Source organism: Euphorbia lathyris, chromosome 5 (genome assembly GCF_963576675.1).
Source record: "Euphorbia lathyris chromosome 5, ddEupLath1.1, whole genome shotgun sequence".
NCBI lineage: Eukaryota > Viridiplantae > Streptophyta > Magnoliopsida > Malpighiales > Euphorbiaceae > Euphorbia > Euphorbia lathyris.
The window spans coordinates 67,019,198-67,027,823 of record NC_088914.1 but is presented as its reverse complement, the minus strand read 5'-3'; positions in this window follow the sequence as shown (position 1 = coordinate 67,027,823).

Below are 8,626 nucleotides of genomic sequence, written 5' to 3'. Positions count from 1 at the left end.
TGTTACACTAAGTGGAGGTCCAAATCGCAAGATACCGACATTTATGCATAACTCTAATGAGATTTGTTTAAACACCAATACATAAAGCCTAAGTGGGGGATTGTTAGATATTAGTCTTTAATATTGGTGTTGTGGAAATTCCACATGGAAAGAATAAGAAGGAAATCTGTATTTTATATTGTCTAAGAGACATCTGTATTGTCTAGAGACATCTGTATGTCTGGAGACATCTGTATTGTCTGGAGACATCTGTATTTTGGATAAAGATAAAGCAGTTTTATAACTACAGTAAAACCTCTATAAATTAATAATGTTGGGACCATGGAATTTTATTAATTTATAAAGATATTAATTAATCGATAAATTAATAATTATAAACTTATAGAGTGATTTTTAAATTTTTTTTAAATAAATTTTAAATTACTAATTGTTTCAAACATTGCAAAATTCGTACATAGGATGAATATGTCACGATGAATTTAGAGGAAGCAATCACGGAAGAAGACATTCATGAACTTGAGGGAATGATTAGTCAATTGGTTACCGCAATCAAATGAATGTCAATCAAATATTGGATTATCCAGGTGAAAACAATGAATGCTTACAAGTCCAAAGTTTAGAAGAAATTGTGTCGAGCGTTATGCAAAATTCAATTGAGGATGAAGCTGATGATGATTTGGTACCTTTGAAACCAGACACACGAAAGGAAACAATTATAACATCATCCACTCTTTACAATTTTTTGTTAGAATTTGACAAGGATATACCGGAACTTTTGAATGCACTGAGAATAGGTAGAGATGAAATTCAACTAGATTTAAATTTCAAGAAAAAACAAAATACTATAGATTCATATTTTGCTAAATTATCCCAAGTATGTATATCTATATATATTTCGCATATGTATTTGAGAAATTATTAATTTATAGAGGTAATAATACAATGTATTTATAAAGGGTTGTTCCATAAAATTATTATCTTATTAATTTATTAAAATTGATCATTTTTTGAACTGGCCCAAGTCGGGACCAGAAGAAATTATTATTTTAAAGAGTTTATTAATTTATCGAGTATTAATTTATAAAGGTTTTACTGTATTTTGACAACCAACTTTGTAACGACCCGATCCGGAGTGGGTGACGCCGGGGTAGAAGGCCTGAGCAAGGAGCGGCCCTAAGGGATGGCGATGGGGGCAGGAATGAACTGAATCCCACATCGGAAATGGAGAGGAAGTGATTGAGGCTTATTAGTAAGATGTGAATCCAATACATGCAGACGCGTTTTAAAGCCGTGAGGCCCAATGTGTTGGAATTGGGCCAAAGCGGACAATATCTACATGGTATTGGGCCAGGGTGTTACAATTGGTATCAGAGCCGACTCTCCACGTACGATGTGTGGTTCGGGGACGAACCAGGCGGAAGCTGGTGGGCCTGTAATGACCCGGTCCGGAGTGGGTGACGCCGGGGTAGAAGGCCTGAGCAAGGAGCGGCCCTAAGGGATGTCGATGGGGGCAGGAATGAACTGAATCCCACATCGGAAATGGAGAGGAAGTGATTGAGGCTTATTAGTAAGATGTGAATCCAATACATGCAGACGCGTTTTAAAGCCGTGAGGCCCAATGTGTTGCAATTGGGCCAAAGCAGACAATATCTACATGGTATTGGGCCAGGGTGTTACAAGCTTTTTGGCTATTAATATCCTCAATCCTTCATACCTTTTCATTTACTGTTTTAATTATTCAAATACGTTCATAGGGAAATTAGTGAAATTGCTATCATTAATTTTATGTTAGGGAAATCCTAGATGAAACTTAGTCAGAAACTCAATAGCAATTGATAGTGGGGGCTAATATTTCCTTAAGGACAGTGATTAATCACGTCCCTATTTTATATTTGTGATCCCATATTTCTAACAAATAAAACATATCATAGACATCTATTTGCAAATTTTTAAACCACAAACATTGTTTTTGTGCTTTTCCTTTAAATTATTATATGAATTTTATTGTTTTAGATGTTCAATTCAGATATCACAGATCCTATATCACCTTTTATGTTATTTGCTGTGAGACAATATGAAAAAGCCGAAAACCACTATGGTGTTGCATCTTTACCAACTTAAATATGCTTCATGCATTTGAACCGTTCCATCAACAAATCCAAATTTGTTTTTGGTCATCAAAGCAACCTTTACTAATTTCAACCACCGATAATAATTAGTACCAGTAAATATATGTAATACGAGTGCGAGAATTGGAGCAGTGAGGAAGTTCCATGTGTTAGATTTGCCATGAAAAGCAATTTCTGGCTCACATACCATCTTAGATGTGCCACTTTCCATTGACCATCGAAGATTTTATGATTCATACTTTTCGATAGCCTTTTCAGAATATCAATAAGGTATTATAAAACCATTATTAGTGTCATAAATCCTTATTAGTGTTTGTTTACCTTAATTGCAATTTCTCTACTAATCTAAATCCATGCATTACAAAGTTTTCATGAGGCATGTTGTTGTTTCTCTTTCTGCATTAGTTAGGATAGTAGAGCCCTTTCCTCCATGATTATAACCATGGCATGGGCCACATATCTAAACATTCCTCAGTTCTCCAGCCCATGGTCCATAATCACTTGTGTTATATTTCATGAGATGTTGTAAAATTGATTGGTTTATATAATGAATTGTGCCCATTTTAATTGATATTGATAAATCTGAATTCATTATACACTTCTTACTTGCACATGAATTATAATTTTTTTGTTTTCATTTGTGAAGCTAAAAGTTAGTAGATTGAATATCTTGCACCCGACTTCTCTTTCACATCATGATTGCTTGGACATGTTGCACATATTATATGAATAATAAATGTTATATCTTTATCCCTTGTTAGTCACAAATATGGTTATCAAAACCAAACTGATCAATTAGCGGGAACAAAGGGTTGGGAGTTTAAGGTTCAACCGAGATTGAATCGGCTGAACTAGAATTCAAAAAATCATCTAAAAATTAATGTTTTAGTTTTATTTAATTTTTTAACATAGAAAAATATTAATAATATGAATAAAAAATGTATACAAATAATTATAATATGTCCTTTAATAATTGGAAATTAAATTTTTTCTCTCAAATCCTTAGTTGATTGATAAATTCTACGGAGAATCGACATGAAACTTGAAATCCACCAAGAGTAAAGAGAATAATTTATAAATAAAAACTACAAAACTAATCCTAAAATATACTTTTTGTAATGACGACACATGGAGCATTAAGAGCCTTCGGGTCAAGTGACCACGTGGAACATTAAGAGCCATGAAGAGCTTAGCTTGCTATTAAGAGCAATTAAAGAGAAATTGTCCATCATTAAAGAAAGGATTTTTCCTAATAGAAGAATGTTTCCTAGAAGAAGAATGATTCATTAAGTATTATAAATAGACAGGTATGACAACACCCTAGATGTACGTTAACATCACTACATTATAAGTGTTCCACTTCCTTCAAACATTTGCTTACTTAGGCATCAGAGCGGGTTCGCTGGACTCCGGTCCCTCTCTAATTGTCTGTTCTGTTTCAACAAAGAAATAGAAGACACTTCGAAATAGAGATAACATTGGTGCGGTGAACGTGGAATTCTACAAACACGTAACTTTTGAAAAAAATGTTTCGGTAGGAGATCATACATGCAGACCTTCAACCAACAGGCCTTTTTTATCTGAGCCAGAGTCTAGACACCACTAGGAACCATTAGATCCTCAATACCACCTTTTGTATTGCTGAGCAAATTTAATATGGATGGGCAATAATTGGAAACATGCTCAAGTCCCCACTGGTGAGACTCCTAGAGGCCTTGGGTTTTGTAAATTTGAATCTGCTGAAGGGGTTCTCCATGCGTTATGACTTCTGAGCAAATTTAATATGGATGGGCAAGAATTAGTGTTAAATGTCAATCAAGCAACAATAGAATATCTCCCGCATTATGTTGAAAAGAAAACTGAAATCTTAAAAGATATCAAAGAAAATCAAGCTGCAGGTATTCATAAGTAGGATGCTAAAACTTTAGTTGCAAAGAGTGAACCTCTCAAATCTTTGAAGCCTATGACTGTGACAAAGGGAACAAAGAAAATCCTGATAATTCAACCTTTGGCATTGTGACGAATGAAGACAAAGAAGGAGACAAATAGGCTTTCGAGAAGTTGACCTTCTTCATGGTCATCACAACATAAAAACTTCGGCATTATTTTCAGTGCCACCCTATAGTGGTTCGGACTGACATGCCTCTCAAGAACTCCTTTAACAACCAGAAACTTCTTCCATTTAGCAAAGGTCAATCCACGTCAGAAAGAAAGAATTTTAACTTCTTCCCTTTCGACAAATGTGATGTAACTTTTTGACGTTCGAAAAATCAAAGATTAGCAATGAAGTGTATTTATCATATGTTCGACGTTTTAATGAGTTGTCTTTTGAAATTCCTTAATCGACTATGTTAAAGATCAATGGCATGCATGCTACAATGATTTCGATCAAAGGTCTTAAGTCGAATAAATTCTGAAGACCACACTCCCTCGAAAAAACTTCTAGATAGCCCAACATAAATTGGGGAAAGGATCATTCGATTTTGATAATCATGAACTCCACCTCAAAATTTAAAAGGTAATCCAGAATGATCAAAGAAAAACGACTCTGTCAAAAATACAATCAAAGGACTAGGGAACTTCCTGCCAATCGGCAAAGGTCGTGTAACTTTGTCTTTCGGCAAATCAAAATAGTTACTATGAAACTTCTTGCCTTTTAGCAATCAAAATAGTTATTAATAAAATTGAATACTTATAGACGCATACGGCTTTTTTTTTTGTTATCTATCAGAATTCCTTAATTAACTATATTAAAGGTCAATCCTAGCATGCTACAAGGATTTCAATCAAATGTCTTAAGTAGAACAAATTCCAATGAACACACTCCTTCAAACAAATTGAAAATCCTCCCACACAGATTAAAGATGAGACCATTCAATCTTAGCAATCACGTGTCCCATCTCACAATTTAAAATGGTTATTTTTTACAAAATTGATAGAGGAAAAAAGTAGCTTGTCATAAAAGTATCTTTAAAAAAAATAAAGGTAGATGGAACAATGAAACGTAACACTAGGCACTTCTTTCTGCTAGGCACATTAAACTCTAAAGAGATCGGTTTTTCCCAGAAAAAGTGGGGGACATATGATACTGTAGGAAATAAATGACGACACGTGGAGCATTAAGAGCCTTCGGGTCAAGTGACCACGTGGAGCATTAAGAGCCATGAAGAGCCTTGCTTGCCATCAAGAGCCATTAAGAGTATTGTCTGCCATTAAGAGTCATTAAATATCTAATATTGTGACGAAAATTCGTCTGACAAAATAAATTTTGTCACAATTAATGTATTTATTGTGACAAAAAATAATTAGTAAAAAAATGTGAAAATTCCAAACAAAATTATGACAAAATAATGTTTCGTCCAAATATTTATCACAATAAAGCACCAGTCAATCGATATTATGACAAAAAAAATTGTCACACATTTTTGTCATAAATACATAAGGTTGTGACAAAAATTCATACGTAAAAATAATTTTTTTATCACAACTAATGTATTTATTGTGATCAAATAATAATTAGTAAGAAAAGGTAAAAAACCAAAAGAAATCGTGAGAAAAAAATATTTTGTCGAAATATTTATCACAAGAAAGTAGAACTTAATACGTATTATGATAAAAACAAATTGCCACATCATTTTTGTCATAAATATATAAAGATGTAACGAAACATTCATACTATAAAATAACTGTTTTCGCAATTAATGTACTTATTATGACAAAATTACAATTAGTAAAAAAATGAAAAAACAAAACCAAATTATGACGGTAATATTTATCAAATTAGACTAATCTATTGTTTCGGAAATCAATTTACAAATTTTCATATTTATTTGGGGATTAGAATGTGTCAGAGATTAATATAAGATATACGATTAAGCCTTAATCATCTTGAGCTTTTAGTTCAAACGGTTCCATGACATGGTATTAGAGTTGCTTGGACCAAACGGTCGAGGGTTCGAGTCCTGGCAACCTCATAAATTTGTAGAATTAAAAACACATGGCGGGTTGGGCCTGTGTTGTACACGCTGTAAGCCCATTGTGTGGAGGTGTGTCAGAGATTAATATAAGATTTACGATTTAGCGGTGTGTCAGAGATTAAAGAGATTAATATAAGATTTACGATTTAGCGGGTTGGGCCTGTGTTGTACAAGCTGCAAGCCCAATGGGCATTTGCGTATGGTGGTGTGTATGTAACATTTTTCTTACTACATTATGTAGTCACAATAAATCATATTTCACGGTTATTTAAATTTTATCATAATAGCTAGATTAATGACAAATTATAGTTGTAACAATAATTAAAAACTAATTATGAGGTAATACAATTTTGTCACTAAAAACTTATTAAGACGGGCTTATTGTGACTAGGATGGTGACAACACACTTTGTAACAAGAAGTTTTTTATGACAAAAATATAACTTATTTTGACAAATTAAATTGTCGCAACAAGCTTGAATTCTTGTAGAGCATTGCGTGCCATTAAGAGCCATTAAAGAGAAATTGTCCGTCATTAAAGGAATGACGTTTCCTAGAAGAAGAAGAATGATTAATTAAGCATTATAAATAGATGTATGGAAACACCCCAGAGGCACGTTAACATCACTAAATTGCAAGTGTTCCACTTCCTTCAATCCTAAAACCCTTTGCTTATTTAGGGATCAAAGCGGATTCATGGGACTCCGACCCCTCTCTGATGTTTGTTCTGTCTTGTAGGTACTACGACGAAGGAAACGAAGACACTTCGAAAACAAAGATAACAACATAGAATTAAAATTTAGAAATTGAAGTATTATAGAATTATAAATTAGAAAGTAAAAGAGTTGTAATATCTTCACATCAATATGGAAAAAAGTGAAAGTATGAATAAGGATTAAAATAATAAATTAATTAATAGATAAGTTTTATAGGAAATTGAGAATTTAAATTTTGTCACTAAAAACTTATTAAGACGGGCTTATTGTGACTAGGATGGTGACAACACACTTTGTAACAAGAAGTTTTTTATGACAAAAATATAACTTATTTTGACAAATTAAATTGTCGCAACAAGCTTGAATTCTTGTAGAGCATTGCGTGCCATTAAGAGCCATTAAAGAGAAATTGTCCGTCATTAAAGGAATGACGTTTCCTAGAAGAAGAAGAATGATTAATTAAGCATTATAAATAGATGTATGGAAACACCCCAGAGGCACGTTAACATCACTAAATTGCAAGTGTTCCACTTCCTTCAATCCTAAAACCCTTTGCTTATTTAGGGATCAAAGCGGATTCATGGGACTCCGACCCCTCTCTGATGTTTGTTCTGTCTTGTAGGTACTACGACGAAGGAAACGAAGACACTTCGAAAACAAAGATAACAACATAGAATTAAAATTTAGAAATTGAAGTATTATAGAATTATAAATTAGAAAGTAAAAGAGTTGTAATATCTTCACATCAATATGGAAAAAAGTGAAAGTATGAATAAGGATTAAAATAATAAATTAATTAATAGATAAGTTTTATAGGAAATTGAGAATTTAAATTTTGTCACTAAAAACTTATTAAGACGGGCTTATTGTGACTAGGATGGTGACAACACACTTTGTAACAAGAAGTTTTTTATGACAAAAATATAACTTATTTTGACAAATTAAATTGTCGCAACAAGCTTGAATTCTTGTAGAGCATTGCGTGCCATTAAGAGCCATTAAAGAGAAATTGTCCGTCATTAAAGGAATGACGTTTCCTAGAAGAAGAAGAATGATTAATTAAGCATTATAAATAGATGTATGGAAACACCCCAGAGGCACGTTAACATCACTAAATTGCAAGTGTTCCACTTCCTTCAATCCTAAAACCCTTTGCTTATTTAGGGATCAAAGCGGATTCATGGGACTCCGACCCCTCTCTGATGTTTGTTCTGTCTTGTAGGTACTACGACGAAGGAAACGAAGACACTTCGAAAACAAAGATAACAACATAGAATTAAAATTTAGAAATTGAAGTATTATAGAATTATAAATTAGAAAGTAAAAGAGTTGTAATATCTTCACATCAATATGGAAAAAAGTGAAAGTATGAATAAGGATTAAAATAATAAAGTTTTTGCAATGCATAAATTCTCAATTTCCTATAAAACTTATCTATTAATTAATTTATTAATGAGTTATTAAAAAATAATAGTAAAATTAAACTTAAGCTTAGATATCCTTAAAAAAATAAGGTTAAAATTTTGACCCGTGAAATCCGTTAACCTGTGTGATTTTTCGGTTCAACGGTTTAACCGACCGATTCAGCAGGTTTGAGCAATGGTAGTTTTAGGTACCTTCAGACCTGTTCAACCAGGTTGACCCGGCAGGGTCTTACACCCTTGGTCACAAATGAATGATAAATTTTATATATTTATTTAAACATGTTCATATTAGTCATTTTATATACTAACAACAACATGCAATCGTAGTTTTATCAAACACTAATAATCAGATAGCAAACAACAAACAGTAATAGTAAATAG